We start from the raw sequence: 13,126 nt of genomic DNA on the forward strand, positions 1-13,126 counted from the left end.
ACAGAACTGAGGCACAGAAATGTTAAGTTTATTATCTTGTGAGAAATAGAATCTCTAGATCTCTAGTTGCTTTGTGACCCTGAACAAGTCACTTAAACCCCTACTTCAGTTTCCTCAGTTTCCTCATCTATACTGCCTTTATTTCACAGAATTAGTGTGAGGATCAAATGAGCTAATATTTAAAAAGTGCTTTGCAAATTTTAAAGGCTTATAAAAATGACAGATATATTTTTCATTGAATCTTTGTATTCCTGATATGATTAAATATTTTGATCCATTAAAAATGAAAAGTTTAGATAAGAGCAAAGAGAACTGTTTAGTTATAGTAAAGATTCTGTGAGGGAGAGTTAAGTTAATTGTGTCTGGAAAGGATTGTGCTAGTTGGTGTACCTGCCTCAAAGTGCTCCCCATGCCAATTTGTTTTCCACTTAGCTGTCAATTTGATCTTCCTTAAACACTCCCCCAAAACATATATTGAATGATATAGAGATATACACTATTACCTCCAGAATCAAGTATAAAATCATCTATTTGGATTTTAAAAATATTTTGTGACCTGGCCCATTTCCATCTTCCTACCTCTTCTTTCATCCTTTTCCCTTTCATGTACTTTGCAAGTCAGTGACATTGATTTTTTTAATTTTTTTAAATGCATTTTAGGTGATGATTAGAAATTTATATTTTACCTTATAGGAAATTTCTGAAAATTTTTGAGTTCTATCAGAAAAGTGTTGAAATAAGATTATTTGGCTAGCTGTGTAAAGATTGTCTTTAAAGAGGGGACCAGCTGCTGGTAGAGAGATGAAGGTAAGAGTTGATTGTAACTGTTTGAAAAGAAGTGATGTCTATGAAAATGGCAAAAAGGTGGTGGTTATGGATGTCATGGTTGTAGAATTTGTAAAACTTGGAAACTAAATGTTGATAGGGAATATCAGAAAGGGAAATGTCAAAAATAAATTGTTGGTTTGTTTTTGGTAAACTGGTGGCTTTACTAAAAAAAAAAAGTTGATTCTATTAGTTTGTACCATTTTACCCACTTCTTTTAATAAAGAACAAGTTTTCTAGTTGTTTTAAAGTCATATAGACATATGATTATATTATTATTAATTTATATAGTGTTTTAAGGTTGGCCAAGTGATTTATAAATAATTCATTTGATCTTCACAACAACTCTGGGAGAGAGATGTGATCATTATCCCCATTTATACACAACAAAATTTAGGCAGATAGATATTAAATGACTTTCTCAGTGTCAAACAACTAGAATTATTTGAGGCTACATTTAAAATCAGGTCTTCCAGACTCTTTATCTAGTAATCTATCCACCTAGTTGCCACTTAGGTGCCATGAAAAATATCACAAGACAGAAGTAGAAAATAACGTCACAAAATAATAATTATAGGAAATAATCTAAATTTTTCATTTTACAGATAGGTTTGAGATTCTAAAATCTGAAGGAACTTGCCTAAGGATGCATAGTAGAGGAAATTCAAAGTCAGGTGTTCTTACTTTTAAGTCCAGTTTTCTTTCCATTATATAACACTGTCTTTTTAATAACTGTATTTTTATTATTTTAAGTAGGTAAAATGAAATATCTGAAAATAAGGCCCACTGATAAAGATATTATTCATTATTCAGAATATTGTAGAACCACCACAAGTTTAACTGACCTAATTCTTGCTATTGTTTTAAAGAAAGAAAATGGGAATGTGAATCTTCAACCCAAATTGTTGTAAACACTTCCATCAATAATGCATCTCATTAAGTGAAATGCTTAAATTTTGGTCTGTCTTCAAAGTCACCAGAGGTTTGATTGAAACCACAAAAGATATAAACAGATCAATACTATAGTACTAAGAAATGAACATTACCACTGTGAGGTTTTGAACATGAAGACATAATTATCCTTACCTACTATAAATTATTAATAACATATCCTTGGACCCTGGAGCACTCCTGCCTAGTAATCCTGTGCTAGATCTCACCCTAATAATAGTCCTAAGGAGCATGCAAGTAGAAGGCATAGGGAAAGAAAAAAGAAAAACCAGTTCTGGAAAGGAATCAAAAATGAAAGTCTTTTCTTCAATTTGAAACTGGTAAAAATAAAAATTGTATTCTGTATAATTTATCATAACATGATAAATCATTACAGAAATGTGTATATGAGTTGTTTTAACCACATAAATCAAATACACAAATGTAGAATATGCTGATATAAGAAAAGAATACAAGGAATGAGTATAGCAGGTCTTCCCATATCAGCAACAAGTGTTAATATTGTCTCTTCTCTCTCTCTCTCTCTCTTTCTCTCTCTCTCTCTCTCTCTCTCTCTCTCTCTCTTTCTCTCTCTCTCTCTCCCTCGAGATAGCTATAGATACGTTGCTTCAATGTTTTAATTAATTAAATTAATATTTCTTGATTTATATGGAGATATTGAGTGTTTTTTTTTTTTTTTACTGATAAAATTGTGTTTCACATAGAAAAAGGAAAGGTAATTAGATCCAGAACAAAGAAAAGCAGAATTACAGAAATGTGGTGGACCAAAGGAATATATTTGAATCATATCCAGAATATATCACGAGCTATAAATGTTTTAGCTCCTTAGATAAAGATTTAAGGTGTTAAAGTCTAGTGGGATTATACTTGGTCAGTAGAGGTTGTAATCATACTGAATCCTTATATCCTTATCCTTATATCCTTATATCACTGATGTATTAAACCCTATCTAGACAGTCTTCCTCCCTTTTTAATTCTCAAAAAAAAGATATTCCAGTGGTAAAATACTTGAGTATTTACTGACACACACACACACACACACACACACACACACACACACACCAAAAAAAAAAAAAACTTGTTTGTAAAAGTTTTACTTCTTTCTCCAAACGTTAAATAGAAGAAAGAGAAAACTGCCTGCAATATTCTGATTTTATCAGGTCTTTAAATGGCACTAAACTTGAAAAGAACCAAGACAAGCCCACAGTCAAATCCTTGTCACTGCCCAATAGATTGTTCTTTTCTGGAAAAGCCACCTTGATCAATTAATCCATACATCTCTTTTTCCTTGTAATTTTCCATCAAAGTTCCATTTCACATTTTCTGACATAAAATTTGACACTTGTCAAGGAACTCTTGATACTTTGCCACTTTAACTTTTTCCCTTCAAATTTTAAATCACCAAAGACCCAAACTGAACAACTTCTAGGAGAAGAGATAGCCCCTGTTTTTTTTTTTTTTTTTTTTTTTTTTTTTTAAAGAAATTCTGAGACTAGCCAAAAAGGAATGATCTAGATTCTCTTTACTTCTAGCCTAAATACAGCAATCACTGTTCTGAGGGTAGAAACTAAATAAAAGCAAAATACTGTAAAGTATTCAGAAGAGGCCATACTAATTGTTTTAATTCTGGTAAATAAACCTTTCCCAATAAATGAGCTCCACATTTTTATGGAACCTTTTGAATTTATTTAGTTTTTTCAATTATTAATAGAAATAGTTACTATTAACTTTAGTCATATTCTCAGGGGGATAATGTAATTGATATCAGTGAAAACCTTTTTTTTTTCCCCACTAAACATTCTATGGCAGAGTATACATCACTTTACTGAAGACAGAAACTAGATAAAGTAAAATAATTTAAAGTATTCAAAAGAGGCCACACAAATGATTTTAATTTTGGTAAATAATATTTCTGAATAAATATGTTTCCACGTTTTATGGAACTTGAATTTATTTAGTTTTTTAGATTATTCATAGACATAATTACTATTAACTTTAGTGATATTCTTAGTGAGATAAAGTAATTGATATCAGTTAAAACCTTTTTTTTTTAAACCTAAACATCCTGTGGCAGAGTATAAAACATGGAGAAGTAATTTAGAGACAAAGAAAAGGAATACTTATCAAGGACCTCTTTTGTGCCAACATTAAGTTAAGCATTTTACAGATATTGTTTCATTTAATTATCACAAAAATTCTGGTAATTAGGCAATATTGCTGTCCATATGTTACAAAAGATAAACTGAAGCAGACACCACAGTTACACATTTAAATCAAGTATCTGAAGCTACAGTTGAATTCAATACTTCCTTATTCTGTGCTTAGCCCTCTATTCACTGTACCACCTAGATATTTATGAATAAAATATTATATTGAAAATTAGTCCACCTTATTGTCCATCTTTTTTGTATAAGATTTATGTACTGAGTGATTAACTCTATAGATATTCAGCAAGCTTCATTTCATAGTATGAATATTCCTTATTTGTCACACAACCCACCCTGGAAAATAAAGTGGGACAATTTCCATTACATGTGGATCTCATTTAGGAGATCATTCAACATTTCTAGGATTTAATAATGTAATAGTTAAATGTAAATTTTTATTAAAGCTTTTTTTTATTTTCCAAACATGCATAGATAATTTTTCAACATTGACCCTAACAAAACCTTGTGTTCCAAATTTCCCCCCTTTCCCTTCAACCCCTCTCCTAGATGGCAAGTAAGCCAATAGATGTTAAACATGTTTAAAAAATATGCTAAATGCTATTTAGGTATACATATTTATACAATTATCTTGCTGCATAAGAAAAATCTGATCAAAAAGGAAAAAGAATGAGAAAGAAAACAAAATGCAAGTAAACAATAACAAAAAGAGTGACATTACTATGGTGTGTTCCATACCCAGTTCCCACAATCCTCTCTCTGGATCTAGATGTCTTTTTTTAATCACAAGATCATTGAAACTGGTCTCATTCATTTCATCATTGAAAAGATCCACATTCATCAGAATTGATCTTCACACAATCTTCTTATTGCTATGTACAATGATCTCCTGGTTCTGCTCACTTCACTGATCTTAATTCATGTAAGTCTCTCCAAGCTTCTCTGATATCATCCAGCTGATTGTTTCTTATAGCATAATAATATTCCATTACATTCATATATCATAACTTATTCAGCCATTCTCCAACTAATAGGCACTATCTACTCACTTTCCAGTTTCTTGCCACTACAAAAAGGGTTGCCCTTTCTTTCTTTTAAGATCTCTTTGGGATATAAGCCCAGTAGAAACACTGCTGGATCAAAGGGTATGCAGTTTGATTGCCCTTTCAGGGTAATTCCAGCTCTCCAGAATGGTTGAATCAGTTCACAACTCTACCAGTAATACATGTGTCCCAGTTTTCCAATATCCCCTCCAGCATTCATCATTATATTTTTCTGTCATCTCCTCCAATCTGAGAGATATGTAGTAGTACCTCAGTTATCTTAATTTGCATTTTTCTGCTCAATAATGATTTAGACCACAATATAATCAGAAATTCATTTGTTAAATATGATTTTTAAAAATTTAATTTGCCTCTATTCCTACATTGACAAGAAAAACTATTCATACCTTTTGAGCCACAATGAAAAAAAAAACAATTATAGTTTATATTTCTATCAAGTGCAGCTTAATAACTTCTAGAAATTGTTCTTCACTCCTTTCTTTTGTGTAGATAGCTCAACAAGGGAAAAAAAAACTAACACAAGAGTGATATTAATATAAGTATTGATAACTTAAGGTTGGAGGGTATAAACATTTATATAGTACCTATCATATGGCAGATAGCAAGTGCTTTTTATAAATATCGTATTGGAGCTTCACAACAAAGTCAAAAGGTGGGTACTATTATTATCCCCGCTTTATAGTTGAGAAAACTGAGACAAACGATTTAAACAATTTGCCTAGGGACATACAGTTAGTATGTGCCTGAGGCACAGATCTTTTTGACTCCAAATAGAGTGCTCTATCTACTGCATTTCTAGTACATGTATAACATTTAGAACAAAAGCCAAAGCCACAATAATTGATTACCTTGGTTGTAGTTACACAAATACCAAGTTATTTAAAATCTTTTATGCTATTTTTCTTTGTATTATTATTATTATTATATCTTTTTAATCTTTTATGCTATTTTTCTCATTATTATTATTATTATTATTATTATTATTATATCTTTTTTATTTACAAAACATATGCATGGGTAATTTTTTCAACATTGACCCTTGCAAAACCTTTTGTTCCAAATTTCCCTGCATGCTCCCTGAGAAGGCAGGTAGTCCAATACATGTTAAATATGTTAAATCCAATATATGTATACATATTTACACAGTTATCTTGATGCACAAGAAAAATAAGATCTAGAAATAAAAAAAATTTTTAAAAAACTTGAGAAGGAAAATCAAAATGCAAGCAACAATAACAGAAAGAGTGAAAATGTTATGTTGTGGTCCACTCTCAGTTTCCATAGTTCTTTCTCTGGTTGTTGCTGATTCTCTTCATTACTGAACAATTGGAACTGGTTTAAATCAACTCATTGTTGAACAGAGCCACATTCATCAGAATTGATCATTGCATAGTCTTGTTGCTGTGGATAGTGATCTCCTGGTTCTGCGCATTTTGCTTACATGCTATTTTTTTCAATGAGAGTAAACCTTACAAATTTAGCAGTTATTCTATTGTTATTGATTTTGTAATTTCTGCTAGTTCATCATTTTGTTTTGATTTGCTCAGATTCCCCTAGGTGTTTATAAATAAAACAAATATATACATATTATTTTGAAGTAGAATATTACATTAAAAACAAAAAAAAAATCCTCACATATGGTACAACATGTTTATGTCATGGTGCTTTGTTACATCAGCACCAGCATAAGTTAATACTTATGGAATGTCTAATTGCCACTATAAGACATTTTGCTACTGATGCAAACTAAAATCACTTTTCAAATTCCTAGAAAATCTTTAATAGTTTCAGTTACCCCAAATCCAACACATTGCAGGTATTCTAATGATGAATTTTCTTAAATTTAGCCTAGTTTGTTACCCTTATCTGCTACAAGGGTAACAACTGCTCTATAGGCACCTGGCATCATTAGTATTTTTTCACTTTTCTGAGATAATCTTTAAGGAGATATTGTTCTAGTATTTTTGTAGAAGAGGCATTCATGGTACAAATCTAATGATATGAGACTTGAAAAATAGTTGTTGAAACAATGTGAATCCTGGTAAAATAAAATATAAGGTACTTGAGGGCAAAATTTTTTTAATCAAAGTTTTTTTTTTTTTTTAAGTTTCAAAATATATACATGGATAATTTTCAACATTCACCCTTACAAAATCTTGTGTTCAATTTTTTCCCTCCCTTCCCCCAACACCCCTGTAGATAACAAGTAATCCAATATATCTTAAACATCTTCAAATCTTCTATAAATATTTCCACAATTATCATGCAGTGCTAAAAAAAATCAGATCAAAAGGGAAAAAAAATGAGAAAAAAATGCAAGCAAACAACAAAAAGAATGAAAATTCTATGTTGTTGTCCACATTCAGTTCCTATAGCTCTCTCTGGTTGTAGATGGCTCTCTTCAACACAGGCCCATTGGAACTGGCCTGAATCATCTGATTTTTGAAGAGAGCCATGTCCATCAGAATTGATCATTGTAAAATCTTGCTTTTGCCGTGTATAATGACCTCCTGGTTCTGCTCATTTCACTTAGAATCAGTTCATGTAAATCTCTCCAGGCCTACTGAAATCATCCTTCTGATAATTTCTTATAGAATAATAATACCATAATTTAGTCAGTTATTCTCCAATTGATGGGCATCCACTCTGTTTCCTGTTTCTTGACACTATAAATAGGATTGCCACAAACTTTTTTATACATGTGGGTTCCTTTCCCTGCTTTTTGAACTTTTTGGTTTACCGTGGGGGGTGGGGAGCAGAATTTTTTTCCCCTTTCTTCTTATCTCCAATCCTTAGCATAGTGGGTGGTATATAGTAAGCACTTGATAAACATTTATTGATTGACTGATTTTCTTGACCCTAGTAGAAATATCAAACACAATTAAATCCAAGTCACATCTGAATAAGAAGAGTTTATTCTAGACAGAGAAAGCTTTAACAACTTTTATTGCTGTTCATAAAGTGAGGAAGAGACTACCATCCAGTCTAATCAGTCTCAGTGTTCAGATTTTATTGTCAGGCCTAGAGTCAGGAAAACTTAAGGTCAATATACCCTCAGACTCATACTAGCTGTGTGACACTGAACAGATCATTTAACCTGTTTGCCTCAGTGTGCTCAACAATAAAATATGAAAGATCATATTATCACCTTACAAGGTTGTTGTGAAGATCAAATGGTATAATATTTATTTTTTAAAAAGACAGAACAGATGCTATATAAATGCTTATTCTTTCCCTTCCTGTAGATATCAATATACCTGAAATATAAAGGTGAGGGATAACTATGCTCCACATCATGATTCTGAGTCTCTCAGTATTCATCCTTATATATCATTTAAGACAAAGAGCCAGTGTGATACCAGTAGAAGACTATCCTGTTATGAATGAGGCCAGTGTAATAAAAGTATTTTCAAAATTGCCTAATAAGAATGGGAAAATATGGGTCAGGGAGTAGAAAAGATAATCCTAATTGTTAAATTATCTGAAACTGGGGACTGTAGTGATAGTGATAAAATAGTTTTCAGTAGTCAACAATTAGATGGAAAAGATGCCATTCAACTTTTAATTAAAGATCTCTGATGAAGGGGAGATCTCTATGAGACATTTTTGATAGATCACTTTATTAGGTAGTTTTTCCTTAAGTCACACTTAAATTTATCTCCTTCCAATTTTGATCTGTTGCCCCATTTCTGACCTTTAGAGTGAAAGCAAAAGAAGTCTAATTTCTTTTCCCTAGAAATATATGGAAATGATTATTAGTCCCATCATCTTAAGTGTTTCTGCTTCTTAACATACTGCTCCCTCCTTCATTTGCATGGATAGGCCAAACTCCTTTGAGTTTCATTACAAACCATTTTCAGGAAGCTCTAGGATAAATATATTAGATGTTTCAACCAGTCCCCAAATGGAATGAAGTCAGGACTGTGTACTATCCTGTTTGTCCTTTTGTGATTTATTCCTAGCTTACTGATATTGTTGACAACCAGAACCAAACACATTTTCCAGTTGTGGTTTTACCAGAGCAGAACAGAGAAAGACTGTCACTAATCAAGTCCTATATCATTCTAAGTAGATTTTAAAGTACTTAAGTGCATAAATTATTATTTATCCTTCCCCCAATATGTTTTCCAATCGTTATGCTTAATAGATAATTAATAAATCTCTAGCTGTCAAGGGATTTTTGAATCCTGACTCTGTCACCAAGCAATTAGCTATTGAATCAAATTTGGTTCAATTATTGTAGGATTTTTCTAAAATACATATTTGACTATTCTATTCTACACCAAATTTAATTCTAGTGTTTTCTTATTACCTATAGGGAAAAAAAAGAAAAAAAAATGAAAACTCCTTACCAGCCTTTAAACTTACTCACAATTGGCTCCAAGCTGCTTTTCAAAAATTGTTGCACATTCCTGCTTATATACTAATGCAACTAGACTGATTTTCTTCCCGATTCTTACATGTGACATTTTGTCTTGAATTTGTTGAGTTAAATTTAACAAAAGAAGGTAAACTGAGGCATGTTTTTCTAGGCAAATTATACTTATGTAGTTGGGGGCTAGTAACCTAAGAATAAGATGAGCCAGTGACTACCTCAGTTTCCAGCCAAACACCTCAAACAAAAGAACAGTTCCACTTTTACAAGTTTTTAGGAATAGTGAGTCTTTGAATTGGAGCAAAAAAAAGCAGGACTTGACCACATCCATCAAGCATGAAAGGAAGCTGTCTGCACTGGCCCAAGATAGCATGAAGCCTTTGTTGCTGTGTAGGAAGCTTGGAACAATCTCAGCCGAGCAACCTTTAAAATGAGCAAAAAAGAGCTCTGGCCACAAGTAGCTTTTATGGAGACAGGGAAGAACAGATCTCAAACACTGATGACATTGAAGGCAAAATATAGGCAAAAAAAGCTGAAGCCTTCAAGGGTAATATAAGTTGGTCCCCATCTCAAAAAGCTCTTTTGGAAGAATTCAAAAAGGATCTTAAAAGAGAATTAGAAGAAAAATGGGGAAAGGAAATGAGAGCTCTGGAAAAGGGAAACCAGAAATTGTCTGGAGAATATCACTCCTTAAAAATAGTTTTGCTGAAATGGAAAAAGAAAACAATTCCTTGAAAAATAGAATTTGTGAAATGAAAAAATAATCCAATGAGCAAGACAAATCATTTAAAAGTTCAATTGCCAAATGCAAAAAGACATTAAAAAAACTAACTGAATAAAATAATTCATTAAAATTAGAATTGAAGAAATTGAAGTGAGCAACTTAATGAGAAATCAAGAATCAGTGAAACAATACTCCCCAAAATAAAAAAGAAGAAGAAAGTATAAAATACCTCATTGGAAGAACATCTGACTTGTAAATATATTCAGGAGAAACAGTGTAAGAATAATTGGACTATGTGAAATAAAAAGAGCCTAGAAAATATTTTTCAAGAAATCACCAAGAAAAAAATTCCCTTAGGACCTAGAATGAAAAGGTAAAATAGCCATTGATAGAATCCACTAATCTTATCCCAAAAGAACCCCCCCAAAACTCCAAGAAATATTGTAGCTAAATTCCAGAATTATCAGATCAAGGGGAAAATACTGAAAGCAGCCATAAAGAAAGAAATCAAATACTGAGCAGCAACAATCAGGATTACCTAGAACCTAGCAGCTTCCACTTTAAAATATTGAAGGACATGGAATGTGATATTCCACAGAGCAAAGATTGGACTGCAGGCAAGAATCAACTATCCAGCAAAATTAAGCATTATCTTTCAGGGGAAAAGTTGGACATTCAATGAAATAGAGGATTTTCAGTTATTTTTGATGTGTGAATTGTAATCTCGTTGGATTTGGCTCAAAGACAGAGTATGAATCATATTTACTTTGATAGAGAAATCTCTCATCCTACAGGGAAGCAGAAAATGGGGAAAAGAAAGGGGGAGTTAGAAGGGAGAAGAAAATAAAAAGTAAAAAAGATAAGAAAGAGGGAGGACTATAAAAGGGGAGGGTTGTTTGAAAGAGGATGCCTTTTCTGTATGTATTGAGATAATCACATGGTTTCTGTTAGTTTTGTTATTGATATAATCAATTATGGTAAGAGCTTTCCTAACATTGAACCAGCCCTACATTCCTGGTATAAGTCCTGTTTCGTCCAGATGTATTATCCTAATGAAAATTTGCTGCAATCTCTTTGCTAATATTTAATTTATGATTTTGTCATCAATATTCATTAGACTAATTAGATTATAATTTTCTTTCTGTGTTTTGACCCTACCTCATTTAGGTACCAGCACTATATCTGTGTCATAAAAGGAATTTGTTATGTTTTCATTTTATTTTTTAATAGCTTTCATATTATTTGAATTAATTATTTTTAAACATTTGGTAAAATTAATATGGAAATCTAGCCCTAGAAATTTTTTCTTATGGAGTTGATTGATAGCTTATTCAATTTCTTTATCTAAATTGGGACTATTTAAGTAATTTATTTCCTCCTTTGTTAATCTCAGAAATCTATATTTTTGTAGATATTCATCTGTTTTACTTAGATTATCACATATATTGGCATACAGTTAAGCAAAATAGCTCCTAATAATTGCTCTGATTTCCTCTTCTGTAGTGAAATCAATCACCCTTTTCATTTTTGATAGTAGGAATTTAGTTGTCTTCTTTCCTTTTTTCTAATCAAAGTAACTAAAGATTTATCTATTTTGGTACTTTTTTTCATAAAACCAACACTCAGTGTTGTTTATTTGTTCAATAGTTTTCTTTTTTTTCAATTTTATTAATCTCCCCTTTTATTTTCAGAATTTCAAATTTGGTATTTAATTGGTAGTTTTTGATTTGTTCTTTTTCTAACTGTTTTAGTTGCAAGCTCAATTTATTGATCTTTTCTTTCTCTATTTTGTGCAAGTATGTATATAGAACTATAAAACTTCCCCTTAGAACTGCTTTGGCTATATCCTATAAATTTTGATATGTTGATTGATTATTGTCATTCTCTTGGATGAAGTTATCAATTGTGTCTATGATTTGTTGTTTTACCTACTCATTCTCTGGGATTAGATTACTTAGTTTCCAATTTATTTTTGGTCTATTTTTCCTAGTCCTTTATTATATATAATTTTTATTGAATAATGATCTGAAAAAATGCAATTACTATTTCTTTCCTTCTGCATTTGATTGTGAGGTTTTTATACCCTAATACTGGTCATTTTTTTTTTTTTTGTATGTTCCATATATTACCAAGAAAAAAGGTATATTGTTCTCTGTCTCCATTCAGTTTTCTCCAAAGGTCTATCATAGCTAACTTTGCTAAAATTCTATCTCCTTAATTTCTTTCTTATTTATTTTGTGGTCTGATTAATCTAGTTCTGATAAAACAAAGTTGAGATATCTCACTAATATACGTTCATTATCCAATTCTTCTTGCAGCTCTCTTAATTTCTTACTTAAGTATTGGTTACTATATTACTTGATGCATATATGTTTAGTATTGACATTAGTTTGTTATCTATGGTACCTATTAGCAAAATGTAATTTCCTTTTTTTTATCTTTTAGTAACATCTATTTTTTTTTTTTGCTGTCATCACAATTGCCATCTTAGCTTTTTTTTTCCTTACTTCAGCTGAAGTGTGATATATTCTGCTCCAGCCTGTTATCTTTACTTATGTGTCTCTCTGTAGTCAAATGTGTTTCTTGCAAACAACATATTGTTGTATTCTGGCTTTTAATGTAGTCTGCTATCTACTTTCATTTTATGGGAGAGTTCAACCCTTTCACATTTACATTAAAATTACTAACTCTATTTCCCACCATATTATTTTCCTCTAGTTATACTTTTTTCTTTCCTTTCTTCCTTTCCCTTCTTCCCAGGGTTTTGCTTCTGACCATTCCTTTTCAGCTCCTCCCTCTTTCTTATACCTTTCCTTTTCTGCTTCTGTTCTCTCTTCTATTTGCTACTTTATTCATTTCCCCTTTCTTCTCCTACTTCCATATAGAGTGAGGCAAGTTTCCCCATAAAAGTAAATGCATCTGATATTTTTTCTTTGAGCTAACTCTGCTGAGAATAAGAGTCATACAATGATCATGGCCATTTCTTTTTTCCCTTAATTGAAATAGATCATTTTTGACTCTT

Source organism: Antechinus flavipes, chromosome 1 (assembly GCF_016432865.1).
Source record: "Antechinus flavipes isolate AdamAnt ecotype Samford, QLD, Australia chromosome 1, AdamAnt_v2, whole genome shotgun sequence".
Taxonomy (NCBI): domain Eukaryota; kingdom Metazoa; phylum Chordata; class Mammalia; order Dasyuromorphia; family Dasyuridae; genus Antechinus; species Antechinus flavipes.